The 20211-nt window shown below is 35.3% G+C and overlaps 1 protein-coding gene across 1 annotated transcript in view; it reads left to right on the plus strand.

The window, feature by feature from the left end:
* The first annotated feature begins 1652 nt into the window (after positions 1–1652).
* LOC120769264 (receptor-type tyrosine-protein phosphatase N2) overlaps positions 1653–20211 on the plus strand; it is a 155860-nt gene continuing 137301 nt past the window's right edge. The window contains exon 1 of the mRNA XM_040096169.1: positions 1653–1889. The gene's annotated coding sequence lies outside the window, so the exon portion shown is untranslated. The remainder of the gene's footprint in view (positions 1890–20211) is intronic.

Below are 20211 nucleotides of genomic sequence, written 5' to 3' on the forward strand. Positions count from 1 at the left end.
TTTGGTCTGGTGGAATCATCACTCCATACTTCTTTCGAAATAAAACTGCTAACAGCGTTACTGTCAATGGATAGGGATATAAATCGATGATAACCAACTTTTTATGGCCGCAGTTAGAAGAAGTTGATCTTGACAACATCAAGTTCCAACAAAATGGGGATACTTGCCATACAACAGCTGAATTATTGCGAGAAAAGTTTGGATATTCGATTATTTCAAGAAATTGTGACAATGAATGGCCTCCAAGAAGTTGTGATTTAACACCATTAGACTACTTTTTATGGCCGTAATTGAAGTTGATCTTGACAACAGTTGCCTCCAACGATCAGAACCATTAGATTACTTCTTGTTGGGATATTGGAAGTCATTGGTCTTTAGCAATAAATAAGACTCCCTTCAGGCGTTTAAAGTCAATATTAAATGTGCTAAGACATAAGACATATAAGACATACGACTTAATTTAGTGGATAAAGTATTCGAAAATTGGGTTTATCGAATTCGTTCCTGCAGAAAAAGTTGTGAAGGCCATTTGGATGATGTTATATTCAGAACTTAAATGTATGGATTGTAGTTTACATTAAATAAAAAATACTTGAATTTTCTGTTTTGTTTTAGAAATCATATCACTTTTAATAGAAAACCCTGTTTATAAAGCATCTAAAACTTTGTCCAATGTTGCCGACTAAGCCCATAAATTGAGTCGAACTTCTAACTACCTTGTTTCAAACAATGACAACGAAATAATCAGTAATTATTTTGCTTTAGAGTTTAAGGTTAGAGCAAGAAAGCTGTTATGAAATAATAGTATTTAAATTGTATAAAAATTAGTAAGTGCTTGGAGACATTTAAGAGGGATTAACTATGAAAGAAAAGGTGAAAGCAACCAACAAGAATTTTGGCAACAAGTAGAGATGGTTACTGGCGAGTCCCAAAAAAAATCTTCACTGAAAGAAACACACAGTTCAGCATCGGATCGGAGCAATAAATATTCTTAAAAATTTTAAGATCCATTGCTCTCTTCTCTTGTGCCAAATTGCTCATATAATATATTATGATAATATTTTCACTTTCTCTACAATTTTCATTTACTGTATAAATTAACTAGAGGGTGCAACTCGTAAAATTTCTGGTAAGTGGACCTGGGAAGTGTATAGTATAATAATAGATGTAGACATTACTAGTGAATAAATAACAATTTCCTGAGGTTTTCATTAAGATAGCTCACAAATTGAACATTGTAAGTGAGAACAAGTTGATCTACTACTTCTCTACGAAAGTGATTATATTAGTTTAATGAAGGCTAAGGAAAATGAGAGCCGACTTCAAATATTGTGTGAATAAAATTTGCCACACATAAGGCCATCATTTATATATAAAGATAATATACCTTTATTGAAAAAATGTGCTTCTTCTTATAAAAAAATATAAATATATTAGGACAATATATGTATGTGCGCTTTTCCACTTGCAACCAATTTGTGGTTATTTAAGTGACTTTGTGTTATAAAAGTTAATTGTTCGATTATTACAGAAAGCAACAAAAGTGACCTACCAAAAGTGTTAAACACATAGCATATATATATGTACATATATCAATTAAATAAGTAAATAAATCATATATAAATCGTAATAAACATAAAAAATATATATATACAATATATTTCATATTAAGGCGAAGCAAATTTAGTAAAAGCAAGAAAGTAGGAGAGATTGTAATTTCAAGCGAACGAAGAAACTAAGTCAAATTCATATATGTAAAAAAGTGAAAATAAAAATAACAAAAAGGAGCAGTTTATTCACAACAACCACATTTGCATGTCTTCACGAACGGGTTGTGCAGAAAATGGAATAAGAAACTACATGAGCAGCGCGATAAATGTAAAAGTGAGGTGAGTTATGAGAAGCTGTAATTATTTATAATATATTCTCATAATATATATACAATGAAGTATGTAATTGTAAAGCATTTATAACGTAAGTAATAGTATGTAGTAAAAAATTAGGTTAGATTAGGTTATATTGGCCGGCTATGACGCCATATGTAGACCTATTGGTCCTTAGTAACGTCAGTTCAGTTAAGTTTGATGTGAGTTTGAGGTTATACAGGATGTCCAAGCTTTTTGCCAACTTTAAGAGGCATTAGATATCTACGTTTGATACTTTGTTTAGTATTTTGAACTCCCAAGCGCCTAGATACTTAAGAAGAGGTCTAGATAGCAATAAGTGAAATTCAAGTACACAGTTTCTTATATTTAAAAGCGTATATGAAAATATTCTGGAAATACCAAAAATTTTAACTGAACTGGAAACAGACCATGAAATCAGTGGATATTTCGCATATTTTGAAATATTATTATGGAAGTTTTTCTAAGGCCTTGAATTGGAAATTGGAAAATCTAACACTAATTAAATGCACGATTACTTAACTTCAATTTTTAAAAGTTCATTGGAAACTGAAATTGAGGAACATTTCAAATGGGTTTAAGAGCTCGTTTCAATCAATTTTTAATGAAATTTTTATATCCTGCGTATCTCAGTTTTTCCTACTGCTTCTAAATTAATTATACAGCGTCTACCAATAGGTGCGATGTGATTTCGACAGCTGCTCGTAGACATTTTTGTCCATGTGGCAAAGCCCCTTAGGTGCTATTAGTGCCTAAACGGGTAACTAGGATCACACTGCCCTTCTATGAATGTATATCAAGTTTAAACAGAGAAGCAATTTATTTGTATGTATATAGATATAAATCGACCAGATAGCCCTACTAGGGGCGTGGCAATCTCCAAAAATTTGGATCGTATGGCAATTTAAGTTGCCATAGAGAAGAAAGTTAAATGGAGGCATAAATTGCTTAGATCGTTCTACAAAGTGCGTGGTAATCGCCCAAAAACTGCCTTGGAGTGCAAACGTGTCATTCTGTGCGACCATGAGTGCCTTAACGGGTAACTTGTATTACGATGCCCATCATATTTAAGCAGTTACAGAGAAGCAAGTTAATTATATATATAGCCTTACTAGGGACGTTGTAGCCGCTTCATGTTTCACGTCTAAACATAGACACATGGGGTCCAACCCCTGGCCACCAGTCCAGAGCCGTATGAAAGCTCAACTGGTAGTAGTTTCGGCTACGAGGTCAGAAGCACGAGCCCTTGGAGGTAACTCCAACCTGCTCATGCGGACTGGCCCCTTTGGGAGTATCGTGGTGGCTGTGGTTGAAACCCAAACGCGGGAAGAACTGACTTTGTCAGTGGGATGTGGAGTTGCATTGCAACCGGGTACCGGACCCAAAGCACGGCAGAGGTTTTAGATGGGCCTCGAACCCGACCAAGGTGGTTAGTGTGTCGATTCCACACTGCCAATTGGTACTGAAAATGCTTAACATTCTCAGGGCGCTGATCTACGCATTGATTTGATCCGCTGTGCTTTTGAGCGCCGTGGAGTAAGGCTGACGTCAGCAGGTACCCACGTAAAACACACCAGACGTTGGCCAATTGGTCACCAAGATCGTGTGATATCATATTGTTAGAATTTTCCTGTGGGAATATGTTAAGTGTAAAAACTATGCGGACAATCCCGCTTCGATTCGGGTCTTGGAGCAAAAGATAACCCGCGACTATCTGAGACTTAGCCGCGGCCAACATTTGAAATATGATACATGTTCTTTCGAATGATATTAAACATTTTCCACAAAAGCTGGAGTTTCTGTGTTTTTTTCTTTAAAAATGGAGGGAACCTAGAAATGGGTCACCCTCTATATCATTTCCTTCAGGATATTACAAACTTCATGGCAAACTTAATATATGTACACTGCTCAGGGTTTAAAAAGAAATTCTGGGTACAATTACAGAATTTTATTACAAAATAATATAGGAAACCCGTCTTAATCCTATCCAAAAGACATACAAATGCTTAATTAAATTACAACGATTTCAGTGTACAACTACTTGTTATGGCATTGATACCAATACCAATGAGTGCCAATATCACTGAGCCAACAAGTAAGTTTCTATTATTAGATGCGCGCTAATAGCGTTTAGTCACACAAGATTCTAAAAATAGTTGAATTTGTAGTTTATGGGGTTCTTTAAGCCAAAGCGAATGATTTTCTATTTTTTTCTATCTACAAAGTGACTTAATATATTCATGATGATGTTTGCAAATACATACATACATACATTATATATGTATATGGAATATATATTCGTATATACATACATATATGTATATATGTATTTTTGCCATAATACATGCATACATACATTTTTGGCTCATGCGCATATAAAATGGCATATTCATATTTCTATGTATATACAAGTATGAAAGAGTAAAATAAAAATATGTAAGTGTAAATGTTTACTATATGCACCAATACATATGTATATGATTATACATGTATTTGGCGAAAGTGAATATAACCCTTGAACTTTCCTAACGAACCTGTGCAACAGGTGTTGCAGAACTTCAAGCTCACAGCAAAATAATTCCATGGAATTTCATGTCTTGTTAATAAAATGGTACAAGTACAATTCATCTGTATGTGTTGGCTTTTGTGTATAGCTGAGAACATATGTACATATGTATATGTAAATAGTGGGTTTCACGAACATGAATAAAGGATGTGTAAGCACATAATCTATTGTGGCTTTGTTTGAGTGATTCGTTTTTGTTGGCTTTGTGCACTTGTGGAAAAATAGGTACTTAAGTATGGTGGGGTTAAGGTATTTATATCAATCATTGGATCTAAAATCCGACTGCTGACGATAATTTAAATTCCCACCAAACTGTGGTAAAGTAATCGTCAGCTATGTTTAATTATCATCTCACAAAATCTTGCCAACTGCCGTTATTAAGAGATTTAGAGAATTTTTTGATATAAAAGCACTACTAAAAATGGGCGACGATATGTCTAAAATATAGTACTGAAAATCTACTCCGCACAAGCTTACACAATGCTTGTGCTTTCATTGAAGAATAACAATAATTTTCATTCCACTCAAATGAATTTTTCAATTTGTAAGAACTTTTCGAAAAGTACTCGACGAGCGTTACTTATACATATTATGACACTGTTTTAGGAATCCGTATTTTTAACTTGTAAAGAGATCTTACAATAAGTAAAACACATCAACTTGAAATATGTTATGAAATAATACAAATCTGGCATCACTAAATTTCACTGTTTTTACGTATATTCATATCATATAAAGTCAACCGTTAACTTACATTGAAACACTAGAAAGACGGGAGTTTAGTTATACCTCCATTGCCTGAAAGCAGTCAAAATGACTGTCTTTCGGCAATGTAGATACACGTATAACATATATATATGTATATCTATATTGGGAGTGAATTAAATGGCAAAAGCAATGATTAATTAATCCATTTATATATTGTAGAAAAAGTCAAAAAATTATTAGAAGCTATGTCATTATTGAAATCACTTTTTTTGTAATTGAAATTCGAAAGCAGTCAAAATGACTTGCTTAGGCAATCTAGTGTTAGCTCTGCTCAACAAAAGGTCTAGATACGAGTCACGTTCTTTATTTTTACTTCATTTAAAAAAAAAACCCACAGCCCCCTAAAAATAGTAATAATCTTGTGCGTTAATAGCTAGCGAGAAAAAACGTTATCTTCGGCTGCACCAAAGCTAAAATGCCCTTTATAGGTGTACCTTTTATAGCATAAAAGGATCTTTATTCTTGCAGTGATCGGTCAGTTTGGATGGCAGATATGAGCTTTAGCGGTCCTAACTGAATAATATGTTCCGTAGCGTTGCCTTGGACAAATAATTCAAGCCAAAAATCGTGACAATTTGACAAATCAAATAGTTTTCATTACAACAACACACATTTTATCGGTCAGTTGTATGACAGCTATATACTATAGTTTTCCGATATTAGCAGTTCCGACAAATAAGCAGCTTTTTGGTGAGAAATGGACGAATGCAAAACTTCAGACCGATATCTCAAAAACTGAGAGACTGATTAGTGAATACGCAGACGAAAAGACGACCGGACATAGCTGAACCGATTCAGTTCGTCACACTGCTCATTTTGTATATATTATTTTATAGTGTCTCTGATTTCTGCATGTTACAAACAACGTGGCATGTAGAGAATATAAATAAACATCGATCATTGAAAATCTGATTTGCATATTCCTAAATAAATTTCTACTTTGATTACAGGGAGGGCTTTATCTAAACATGACACCTGAAGTAATGGGCTATATTTAAAAAATATCGATCAAAATCTATTAATTATGTAATCAAGAACTTAGGTTAGGATCACTAAGTCCCAGTTGTGAGCTTAGGAATTATCGTTATTTAACTATTGACTCAATAACCGAAAAGTATTGGAAGAACATTATAAATGAAGCTCTGGCAATTTACAGGGCTCAGAAAAAGAAGTTCAAGTATAGTTGTTTAAAAATACCCAAAATGATCAACACAAACCCTTCTAAAAATATAGGCGTAGGTTGAATTTATTTTTCGAAATTTGGCAACCCTAGGTTTGAAATCTGCCAACTCACAATTTTATAGCAAATTTTGATATTTTTTGATGTTATACATACTCAGAACATTTTGACATACGAGCGCTATGTGTTGTGGTTTACAGCAAACTCCATTAAGGACCAGTATTTATCTATGGTATGGTGATTCCAATCGAGGTCGTAGACTACATACTTCAAGCGCAGTTTCGTGGAGGTCATGCAAGTCATGTGCACAAACTGATATTGCCAGATCGTCATATGATCTATCGCGAGGTAGCGGTGACTATAGGCATAAGTGAGACCAGCACATGTACATTCAATATTGCATTGACTTTTATTTGACTTTAAACAAATTTTTTCACTTCGAATCCCACACAATTTGTTGATCGCTCAAGAAAAGGCTCGTGTCGATTGGTCGTTATACTTGTAAATGTAAAAAAAAAATACGATAGCTATGCTTCGAAGCACATTTATAAAATCGTGAGAGATGATGAAAGGTGGATTTACGCGTATGCGCCCGAAGGCAAAGACTTTAGTGTTGAGCTGTTTAGTCGAAGAGACTGAAACCCTAATCGTCGTCTTCCTTTGACTCCGACTTCTCCTTTGTGGGATGGGAGTTTCCAGGTGAGACGAAGAACTTCTAAGTAAATGGTTGTCTGGAACAAATGGATATTTTGCAACCATATCAATAGAATAACGCAGAACAGTTAATTCTGAGTGGTACACATATGTTTGCTTGCCAGTTGTCTTTCAAGAAATCAGGAAAACCAACCGCTGAACACATCATTTTTCATCACGACAATGCAAACTCTCATACATCGACTGAAAAACCCGCATTTTTGAGCACTCAAAACATCAATTCGAATTCATTCATCGTATAGTCTTGATTTGGGATAGAAAGACTTTTTTTACTGACCTACGTAAAAGTTAAACTAATAGGTCAACGTTTTTCGACACCTGAAGAGGCAAACGCATATCTTGGACGAACCTCAGTCAAAGTGGTAAAAGTGCTTTGAGTTTAAACGCCTGCAAAAGTATATAGATCTTAATAAAGAATATTTTGATTAAATTTTCTACTCTAATTCCCAAATTTAAAAGGCAGCCTACGTACTCTTATGGTATTGTGATAGGCAACAAAACTTCATTTAAATGATTGACGACTACCAAAGCGTAAAATTTCAACTCGAAAGCGGTCAGTAAAGCAATTGTCAAATTCTTCTAGAAAATTGAAAAGTGTTTTGTGATATATGTATGGCATACGACTTTTAGTCTTTTGAACGTTTGTTTTGTAGTAATTTTGTAAAAATAAAGATATAAAATACCATTACTGGAAGCTAAGACAGGTAAAGATAATCTTCTCTGTTCATTACCAAGTTCCATTTAAACTGACGCAGTTTCAGACCCCAAAGATCCACAATCCAGTTCCAAACTTTTTTAACAATGTCCATTTTTCATTAACCCAATTTTATAAACACATTTTCAATGCATATAAGTGACTCTGTGCGGACGCCTAAAAACATGTCTGAGGAAAACGATTGAATTATGTAAGTCATAGCTATCTGCCTAGTATGGTTACACACACTCCAAAAAAAAACAACAATTTCAATTCTCAGAAAATTATTAAATTCGCTTTAAGCGAAATAACATATGTGAAAAAATGCAAAAATTTGTCGACACAGCAGTATGTTTGCTCTTTTTAAACACAAGGTTAAGCAAATGCCGTATTAAATTTCAATGACTTCCGAAAGAAACCATTATGTATCCGCTGATGTGTCGTCTTATTTCCTCAAGAATTTCCCTTATTTTTGCGCTGCTCAAGCAAGCAAGTTACCGACAATGTGACGTCAATTAGGGTAACACAATGCAATCGAAGCCCACAGGGCTCCAGTGACGCTAAACAATTTTTATTATGTCTTTGGCGAAGCTAATTTAATGGAAATAAATATTTGATGAGGGCGAAGAGCAATAAAAAAAGAAGGCAATTATAAATTATTTGGGCGAAAATGTGTCAACAAAACATCCATCAAGAATTTTGTCATTTCTGCTATATTCAATTCATATACTGTCGGCAGCGTGTAGGCATAATGTAAATTCTTTTACCGGGAATGTGATATAACATCATCAAATTGTCTACCAACAAAAGGTAGTTTAATATACAAGCGTCAGTACATAGGATATTACATAATTTGGCTAATAAATAAAAGTATGTGTATGACCATCAATCCTTGCAATTTCACGACCTTGTTTGGAGCTTTATACTCTTTTAAAGTGTAAATTTACCAATATTTATTGCATTTATATACATCTAATATCTAATGGAACGCCAAGCGGCAATTGAGGCTCTCCGTAGCGCCAATACTAAATCTCAATGCGTTAGGTTATGCCACTAGAATTTTAGTAGGTAACTTCGTTAATATCTGGGTATCCATCAGTCATTCAACTCCTTCAAGAGTGATTTGAAGCAAAGGACCCTATGTTCAGGTTTTGGACAACGAGTTGCTATCAAACTCAGAGAATCTATGTTCTTAAAAAAACACGTATCTGAACACACGTTTATCCTCACACACATTGACTTCGCACCGGATCACTTAGATCTTGGAGTCGCCAAACCGAGCTCTGGCGGCTCCTACTCTGCCCATATACCGACGAGGAGGAGTTGTGGATGGGAAGAAGCCATTGGAGGTGAGGGACAGTAAGCTTCTTTACGGCTGGGTCAAAGCTTTGTGGGGAAGGTTGATGCAGGGGTTTACTGTCAGGAGCTCTCTATCAACTCCAGCTTTAGACTTCCTGGTTATTACAGAGTCTTCCAAGCCGAGGTTGTAGCAATTAAGGTAACAGTGCGTTCAGGGTTGGTCAAGGAGTACCTAACCTCGCTATCAATAGCATCGAATGTCTTTGTGATAAGATTGGTATGGATGCCAGGCCACAGCGGAATCACAGGAAATGGTAAAGGTAATGAGCTAGCAAGAAAGGCTACCCTATAATCCCTATTGGAAGAATTTAACCAGGTCGGTGCTCCTGTATCCTCTTATCTTCTACTACTAGATAACTGGGGTTCGCGGAAGCTTGGTCAGCGCTGGACCATCGTCGGTATATGCGCTGTCGCAAAAGCCTTTTGGTCCACACTTCCTTCTTAACCTTAAATAGTCTGTGAGTTTCCAAATCAAAGAAAAGTTTTGCAATATTAGAAGCGGAAACAACAAGCTGGGTTTGTTCGAAAGCGCGCTTGGCCTAAAACGGCTCAGCTTACAATGACTTTTCTGGTGAACAATATTACCATCTCACGTTAATAATCAAGAGATATAGCTGCCATATGAAGGCAGTTGGCAATTGTGGTTGTAAGTTAAGTGAAGAGTGGATATCACCTGCGGCAAGTGTGGTAAAGGCAGACGTCCTTGTAGCTATTATCATGCGCCAGCAGCAGCTTTTATGCTAATTACACGCACTCACCCGCACTAAGCACACGCATATGAATAAATAGAAACACTAACACAGTATACACTTATGTAAATGGGAATAGGACAATGTGTTTCATGTGTTGCCAAGCACGTTTCTTGTAGCTATTTATTTTAAAAATAGAAAAAAACAAATGCAACTACACAAATGCCACAAACAAATGTGCATGGGAAGAGTTATAACAACAACAAGTCGCCATTATAATAAATGCCGCTGACAGCATCTTGTCCTTAAAGTGTTGCTTTGAAAGGAGTGAGGATGTGACGTCAACAGGAAAACAACTACACACATGCAGAATACCTAAAGAATTTGCACATGAATACATACATATGTATATGTAAGTGCACATTTTATTGTCTTATATACATAGAGCACATAAAAACAAGAAAATATATTAATTTCGGTCGTCCTGACGCTATAATACCCTTCACTGGTGCAATCTTTATAGTAAAAAGTGTATAAAAAATCTTTATCCTGTTTTGGATCGATCAGTTTGTGTGGCAGATACATACATATATGCTATAGTTGTTCGATTTAGATAATATGTTCGGAGATTGAGGCGTTGCCCTAGATAATTTGCTATGCCGAATTTCATGAAAATATCTCGTCAAATAAAAAAGCTTTCCATACAAGGACTGGATTTTGATCTGTCAGTTTGTATGACAGCTATATGCTATAGTTTTTCGATCCAAGCAATATATTCGCAGATTGTAATGCTGCCTTAGATAATATGATATGCCGAATTTCATGAAGATATCTCACCAAATGAACAAGTTTTCCATACAAGGACTAGATTTTTGTCGGTCAGTTTGTATGACAGCTATATGCTATAGGTGTTTGATCAAGACAATATGTTCGGAGATTGAGGCGTAGGCTTAGATAATATGCTATGCCAAATTTGATGAAAATATTTCGTAAAATAAAAAAGTTTTTCATACAAGAACTCGCTTTCGATTGTTCAGTTTGTATGACAGCTTTATGCTATGGTGGTCGGATATCGGCGACTCCGACAAATAAGTAGCTGGTTGAAGAGAAAAAGACGTGTGCAAAATTTCAGATCGATACATTAAAAACTGAGGGACGATAACTGTATATACAGACAGACAGATGGACATGGCTATTTCAATTCAATACAAACTTCCTGGCAAACTTAAAATACCCTGTTCAGGGTATAATGTACATATTTTATATAAGTGAATAGAAAAACGTACATACCAATGCGTTTCCGCTGGCATCAGCATGAATTTCCTCCCACACAAGCACCAATATATACACCGCAGAACACGTATGTGCTTGTACTCGTGTGTCTTGCATAAATCTCGCATAGGTTGTCTGGCACCGTTGCCATGGCACCATACTGAAATGTCCTTAAAAGTTTTGCACGCCAAATGCGCTGCTTTCTTCACATGCATGAGTGAGAATGTGTGGGTAGCAAGCGTTTCTCCTCGAAGGAAGTGCGAGCTGACGCTGTTGCTGATTGCGGCGTTGTGGCAGCAGCAATATATGTCGGTAATATTTTTTTCTCGCCTTCTTCGTCGTTATTGTTTTGAAAAATTGCGTTTGCATTACGTGAGTCGGCATTCGCCGTTATACGATCGCATTTTATGCGTTAATCATCTGTCACACCGTCTACCCTGCCTCTCTGGCGTTGTTAGACTGAGTTGTTGGCGTGTTGATGTGGTGTTGTGTTGAAAAGTTTTCGATGTCATGTCGCGGTTTTGAGGGTTTAAACTCATAATGCTCGTGTTGTTACTGTTGCTTGTGTTTTTTGTTGCATAGAAAAGCTGCAAATGGAAAGAAAAAGTTGTAATGTGTTGAAAAAGATTAATTTTGTGATAAGTTTTTTTTATATGAGGGTGTAACGACGCTGCTTTAACATTTGCTACTTAGCAGCTGGCGGAGATTAATATTTGTTACTTCGGATTTTTTGGCTTCTTGGTCTGATTGTACCCAGAATTAATTAGATTGGATTATGAAAAATGGTAGAGGAGTCAAACAGCCAATAGTTTTAAGCTTGAAAACAGTAATCAAGGAGATATAGCTTTCCGCTTAAACTTTCTTTTAAAAGCATATCTAACAGTAGAGTGAAGCAAATAGACTAAGTAACTACCAGTAATAAATCAATGAGCCTACCGTTCAAGCATCTGATGGAGGAGCAGTAATCTGATATTTACATTCGAACGTATATTAGTCTAGCTTGATTAAAAATGCTTCAAATGTCTATCAATATCAACACAGTATTTTAGTATCTCTGTACAAAAAACAGGATGCCTTTTTATGTCTCCCATTGATTATTTACACAGAAGGTCGATATGATTCCGGTTAAGGAACATCACGAACTCCTCCTCAAGCAATTTCTGTTCAGATGGTTTAGCAGAAATCTAGTCTCCCACGACAGTCGGGTCTACCTAACTGGAACGGACCAGGATTTTTTATCCAGCCAAGGACTGTCAACTCGGCAGAATTGTGCCGCTACAACAACAACAACGGCAAGAGGACATTCCAAGACTTCGTCGATGACATTCAATATCTTAACGACCAGACTACGGTCGTAACTGACTTCAGATAAGCACTTAATGCCATTTACAGTGGAACTAAAAACTTTCCTGAATCCCTCCTAGTGAATGGCGTTCTCGAAGTTTAACCACTACCAATGGTAGAAGACGAGTTGGAGTTGCTTCACTAATCTAGAGCGACCCTTGCGCAACTTCGTTTCAGATACTGTAGCAGGCTATACTTCTATTTATGAAGTACCGACCCCGACTAACCAAACTATGAATGCCCCATGAAATCAACTCACCTAACGCCCCTTTCTGTATGGTACGACTCTTCCCAACTGCACGTTTCCCGAATTTCCTGTTACCGTTAGATGATTTTATTGATAATTATCACCACCAAAGAGGTTCTAGACGACCGCTACAAGGGTTTGTATCAAGTTTTAGGATAATGGAATAAGAGATAAGGTGCTAAATGTGAATACACCTTTATACACCTTTGAAAAATGAGGCTGATAGTTGTCTGACTTAAATATGCTATGGGTTGTTTATACCATGAAAACACTATATGTATGTAAGGTATGAGTTTGTAAGTGAAAAAATTTATGACCAGATAGTGCCGCAATACTCACAATATACGAAGTGTGTTCAAAACATAAAGAGAATTTTCGTTTTTGGATAGAAATTTTTTTAATTTGTCTACAGTGATGTTAGCGCCTTCAAAAGCGATGCAATTCAATATTACGCACTTATGTCAGCGCTTCTTCCAATCATCGAAACACTTCTCAAGCTCGATTTTTGGGATAGCCTTTAGCTTTTTAGGCGAAGCGCTTTAAATGCCATCAATGCTTCTAAAACGACGGAATTAGGAAAAGTTTGCACGTAGCCAAATATGTTGAATGTGGGTGCTGGGCTATCGTTACAGTATTGTTTTTGGCCCAGAATTAACGAACAAGTAACGAAGTCTGAATTTTTAACAAACGAAACTAAGCTCATAAGAACACATCCAACCTTAGCGACTGCTGGAGACAAGTAAGTCAATGAATACTTCAGGAGCACTAATAAAAAAGTACTTTTCTGATAATTGAACTCTCCAAACTCGTGAAATTTTAAATTTAAATTTAAACTCCCCAAGCTTATTTAAGCAGTTGTTTCAATATATAATGGTATGTAGGTTGCATTTTATATTTCGGGGTTAGAGAACAAAAGCAAATATTAATAATCGAAAATTGCTTTACAGTTTTTCAAAATATTATCTATTAATATCTATATACTTCTGCATGAGTTGAACCGATTCTAGTAGCACTTTTGGCACTTTGATTCAGGCATCTCCAAAACATGCCTTTCACACGCATCAACCTCCTCTTCAGGTGCCGAAAAATTATGACTTCTTAGTTTACTTTATGCGTACGGAAATAAAATGAAAACTTTCGGTACCAAGTCTGGACCATGCGATGAATTACTTATCAAATCGATGTTGTAAGTGCTCAGAAATGCAGTTATGGCAGTCGACATGTGGTAGCTCGCATTGTCGTGGAGAGGAGTGATCCGTCTTCGAAAGTTGATTTCTTGATTTCTTGAAAGACAACTGGCAAACAAATAGATGTGTACCACTCAGAAATAATTGTTCAGCGTTGTTGTGGTATGGTTGCGATATACTCAGTTGTTCCAGTCATCCATTTGCTTGGGAGTGCCTCGTGCAAGAACAACTTTTTTTGGATTTAGCCTTATCTTGAAACACACATGCAGTTGACTGATCTTTACTTTCAAGCTCATGCGTATAAATCCACGATTTATAACCTGCTGGTTTGTCGCAGACGTACTATATTTCGAACGTCGTTATCGTATTTTTATACCCTGAACAGGGTATAGGAAGTTTGTCACGAAGTTTGTAACACCCAGAAGGAAGCGTCGGAGACCCCATATAGTACGTATATAAATGATCAGTATGTTGAGCTGAGTCAATTTAGCCATGTCCGTCTGTCTGTCTGTCTGTCTGCCCGTCCGTCTGTCTGTCTGTCTGTATATATACGAACTAGTCCCTCAGTTTTTAAGATATCGTTTTGAAATTTTGCAAACGTAATTTTCTCTTCAAGAAGCTGCTCATTTGGCGGAACTGTCGACATCGAACCACTATAACATATAGCTGCCATACAAACTGAACGATTGGAAAAAAGTTCTTGTATGGAAAACTTTCACATTTGACAACGTATCTTCACAAAATTTGGTGTGAGTTATTGTTCATAGAAATAATGTAATATCGGAAGAAATTGTTCATATCGGCTCACTATAGCATATAGCTGCCATACAAACTGAATGATCGAAATCAAATGCTGGTATGGGAAAACTTTGGCATTTGACATAAAAATAATATAATCTCCGAAAAAATTGTTCAGATCGGATTACTATAGCATATAGCTTCCATACAAACTGAACACATAGTTACTAAAAGAAATGCATCTGTGAAGGGTATATTAGCTTCGAAGCATCCGAAGTTAAGGTTTTTTCTTGTTTTTTCAAACATTTTTCTCGACCAATCGACACGAGTCTTTTATGTGCGATCGAAAAATTGTGTGGAATCCCACTTGAAAAAATTTTTTCTACAATCTAATGTTCATGGAATATTTAATGTACTATATGATGGTTCCACTAAACTCTGCAGTGGTCTCAATCCCACGATAGGTCACATGACGATCGTAAAATATGAGTTTGGTCACAGTAAAAAAGAACTGATTTTGAACGACACCCATGAAACTCGGCTTGGAGTGGTCCAGTGCCTCGATTGGATTCACCATACCATCAATAAAAACTAGCCTTTAACGGAGCTTCATCGCCAAAAATTGAATTAATTGTAAGTTCATCGAAGCACTGTTGCTGACATAATCCACATCAAAATTTGTAAACAATAATCGCGCCATTTTTTGGCAAAAATTAAAATTTCAAGTTACTGTAAACAACATAAATAGCGCTCGTACATCAAAATGTTCCGAGTCTCTTTAATATCAAAAATATCAAATTTTACTAAAAAGTTGTGAGTTGACAGATTGCAACACTAGTGTTATCAAGTACCGAAATATAAAAAATGTATAAAAAACGTTCTTAAGCGATAGAATATTCTAATGATTTCAAAACTAAATATGTGACCTGGTCTACGGAAAGGGGGCTTAGGTGTCAAAAAATCAATTTTCACTTTTTAGTTGATTCGGATGGGATTCGAGTTGTTAACAGCTGTTTCCCAGAAAACTAGTTTTCGCACGTTAGCTCCCTTTTCGTAGACCAGGTCACATAATTTTATTATGAGTCTAATTTTTGGAAACTAATTGGATTTCTTTATGATATCAAATATATGAGTATTTAAACGTAGATACGCCTGCATATTTCTAATACAAAAGTGTCTGCGTGGATAAAAATATTCTCATTTGAAATTTCCAAAGCTATAAAAAGCTGCACATTGTTGCTCTGACTGCTTGTGTTATTTGAAAAAGTTTAAATGAGTTTTATTCTTTCTAAGCCACACAAGCCACACAAGCCTAATGTGTACACAGGCTTGCTATTATTACAGTCATGTGCAAAAGTGTGTTGATGACAATACAAAAGTGACACTTTCTTGTTCTGCGATGAAATCACATTTTTTCCAGCAACAACAAGAAAGTTGTAATGAAATAAAAAGGCAACAGAAAGATATTTAGAACACTTGTTCTAGTTATATGTACATGTATGCCCACAAAAGCGGAAAGTCATGACGTTTAATATGAAAATCATGTAACGGCTTAATAATATAAAAAAACCATGAAATGAAAGGTTTGTAGCGTAACAACTACATCTCACTACTTTTGATGTCATGTAATAATGACAAATATTGGTTTTATTTACGGATATGTGCGGAAATTATTATTTTTTGGACAAAGTTGCCAAATACATTTTTGTGAACAAATTTACATTTTAGAGTGGATCATCAAAAATCATATTTCTCGGTCACTACCTGACAAATATGTAGTATATCTAAGTAGTTCGTAGGAAAATTTCAAGTCAATCGATTCAGCCGCTTCGGACAAATTTCTTCAGCGACTCTGAAAAGCAGCGTTTTGGAAGTCGATTACACTAAGCTTAAATGCTCTTACAAATACACTCAAATTTCTGTTGGTTTTTTTCAGATCAACGACAGGTTATCAGAGGATTTTCTGAAATACATATGTACATTCAGGTTTAGTTATAAAATAGTCTTATATTCCCGTAGATCCAAGTAGTTTTGAATAAACCCCGGTTCATTTGCAATGACTCCACTTCCTCAGTTTTCTAAGAAATGCTGCTCTTAACCTAAACCCTTATACCCAGAAAGAAACGCCATTTCCCGACTTAGTTATACATAAAGTTGCTGTGAAGAGTAAGTAGGTAGGAGTACTGCCGCTCTGGGTTCAATTCGCGATGGACGTGCCATTTTATGACATTTTTGGACCACTGTAATCTCGTTCATCTTTACGCTCAAACCATTTGGTGCGCTCAATGAAACTACTTATATCCGTTATGATTTTTGTGATGTGTTCAAAGCAATCTGGGTATAGTCTGTGTTATGGCTGTGTATTCACAAAGAAATCAGAAAACGGTTTCCTTATTTCTTTCTAGCTTGCAACTGCGGCAAATATTGTTATAGAACAGACCCACATTTTTCGCACAGGTTATTCAAAAGGATCCTGTTATAGTAGCTGTAAGTTTATAAATAATATTCCTGCCTTATATAGCAAGTTCTTAGTTCTAGTTTTATCATACTTGGGTCAGATCTGCTTCATTATCTTGGAGTTGATTATTTATTTCGGTCAGCTCTAAGCTATTTGTTATTTGTGAGTATGAATTTCTCTTTTGATCGCTCCCAGCGGGAATGGTATGAACTTCCATCCGCTTACGTCTAAAGAGGCTCCTAGCTTGGGCCACGCGATTTTTTCTTTAACCTCGGGTGTATATTCAATAGGACACAGAGGTTCTCTACCTTTGCTCGCCCAAAAAATGGTGGTTCAGTTTGGCAGGCGACTGGACTCCGCAGTCCATTTTGGACCCGTCGATATAGATAGAGTTTGTATCATCCTACTCGACTAAATCTCTTCTCCACTTACTTTTTGAGGAGATTCTCACCCGAAAGGGTCCATTGAATTCTGACTTTGGCAGGATATAGCGTAATTTTTTTAAGTTTAGCTGGTTTAGGATGGCCCTGGTGCAGGGGCGGATCCACGGGGATCCATAAAAGTTAAAAGTTATTCATAAGTGACACTCCGCGAAGAAAAAAACTTTGACTTGCAAGTACAAAGTTATAAATTTACCCCCCTCCCTCCCAAAATTGTACTATGGATCCGCCCCTGCCTTTGATGTGGGAGCTATTATTGCTTCAATGCAGTCAAATTTAAATATTTTTTAGTTTAATATAATATTAACGGATATACATAATTAATGTTTCCTAGTAAATTCGCAGAAAATAATAATTTTTTAAATACAATACTTTCAAATATCTGAGGCTAGAAGAAAAAACAGACAAAGTTCACTTAGAACACATTGGAATTTTGGTAAAAATGCATCCCTTTTAAGCTGTATTAAAAAGTTTTCTACTTATAGAATTTTAATGATCGAAATGTTAGTATTAAGTGTGAAACATCTAACTTAAGATGTCAAAATCGCTGCATTTTGCGTTTACTTTGATATTCCTCCAACTCAAGTTGAGCTGTTATAGCTTTTCACCACAGTAAATCTCAATAAAGTAATTGCCCAATTGATGTCTGCTGCAACCACCGACTTTCAACAACTTTATTCTTTCGTTTCACAACTTTTCGGACATGCTGACGTCAATCGCATGCGTCCATAATATTAATCAAAAACCATTTCACGACTCGGGCTCACACCGTTTCACATTAATAAAAGTTTCCGATGGTAATGATTACTAACTTCACAAATACATACAAGAACTTGAGAACTTGAGAAAAGTGAAATCAAGTAAATACTCATATATAAATATATATAAGTATATATATACATATATAATATTATATACACTTAAACGCCACTTAGTGTGATTGCTTATAAAACGCACATTTAGTCACCACACAAAATAAGCAAAAAAAAAAAATAAAAAAACGTTTTAAACGAGAGAAATTGCCTAGTTGTTGCTGTGATGAGAAAGTAGATCATGAATAAGTAAAATATTTGCGAATCAAAAGTGAAGAGGCAATCAAATGCGCTACTCCTTAGCCCCCGCAGCCCTCGCAGCACACGCAGCTCATTTCAACGCGTATAAAATTACTTCGGTCGCAGGCGAATATTTACCCAAACGCTCGACAGGAACTCGCCTGTGACATTTAAAAATTAATAACATTCATGCCAGCCCGAACATGCTGATGGATTGTTGACTTTGATATTGAGGTTGCTGCCAGCCATTGTTGGTGTTATTGAGATTGGCTGCGGCTTTGGCAGTGGTTGTGCCGCTGGCTAATACATATTACATTATAAATGCTAAGCCACAAAACGAATGCGAACGCTGCAAATCATTAGCCAACAATGGACGACGGACAACTTAATGCTTCGCACTCTAATAATGTGCAAATTTATGCGTACATACATATGTATATGTATGTACATATATACATATGTATAAGTTGCTGGTAAATATTGAGGCTTCATGTGGGCTGATGACAAGCCCGATGGGGGAGATGCTTCAATGAATGTGAATATATTTTTCGAAGGGATAGCGGACATTCGATAGTGAATAAGTGTAAAGAAATTGGAAAGTAATTATAAAATTATTGAAAGATAATTAAAAAAATTAAATATTTATTAGTAAGTAATTAAAAAGTAATTGAAAAGTAATGGTAATTAAATTTTAGTTTTCGAAAAGATAAACGATCATTTCATAATGAATGAATATAAAGTAATTAGTTAGTAATTAAAAATTATTTGCAATGTATTCAGAGAGTAATTAAAAAGTAATTGAATATAGTTGAAGTTTTTAAATGTAGGCAGAAAGCAATTATAAAGTATTTGAAAAGTAATTTGATAGGAATTAGAAGGTAATTATAAAATAATTGAAAGGAATTAGATAGTAATGAAAAAGTAATTGAGAAGTAATGGTAACTAAATTTTAATTTTCAAAGAGCTAAACGATCATTTGATAGCGAATAAATGTAAAGCAATTAGTTAGTAATTATAAAGTAATAAAAAATTAATTGCAATGTATTCAGAGAATAATTAAAAACCGATTGAGCCTAGTTGAAGTCTTAAAATGTAGGCTCAAAGCATTTATAAAGTAATTCGATAGGTATTAGAAAGTAACTAAAAAATAATTGAAAAGTAATAAGTAAGTAATTAGAAAGTAATTAAAAAGTAATGGAAAAAATTTAAATTTTCGAATAAGTGTAAAGTAATTGTTAGTAATTAGAAAGTATTTAAAAAGTAATTGCAAAGCATTCAGAGAGTAATTAATAAGTAATTGAAAAGTAATGGAAACTAAATTTTATTGTATGACATGCCTAGTTGAAGTTATGAAATGTAGGCAAAAAGTAATTAAAAAGTAATTGAGGAGTAATAAAAAAGTAATTTAAAATAAATTAGAATTCAATATTAATGAATGGCACGTAAATGTTTAGTAAAAGTTATAAAATATAGGTAGTTAAAGGTATTTAGCACTAAAATGAAGAGAGGTATGCAATAAACAAAGCTTCTCTCAACATTGTTCTGTAAATCAAGCGAACTTCGAAATATCCTATAATAACACCACGAACTAAAGATCCA

Source organism: Bactrocera tryoni, chromosome 2 (genome assembly GCF_016617805.1).
Source record: "Bactrocera tryoni isolate S06 chromosome 2, CSIRO_BtryS06_freeze2, whole genome shotgun sequence".
Taxonomy (NCBI): Eukaryota; Metazoa; Arthropoda; class Insecta; order Diptera; family Tephritidae; genus Bactrocera; species Bactrocera tryoni.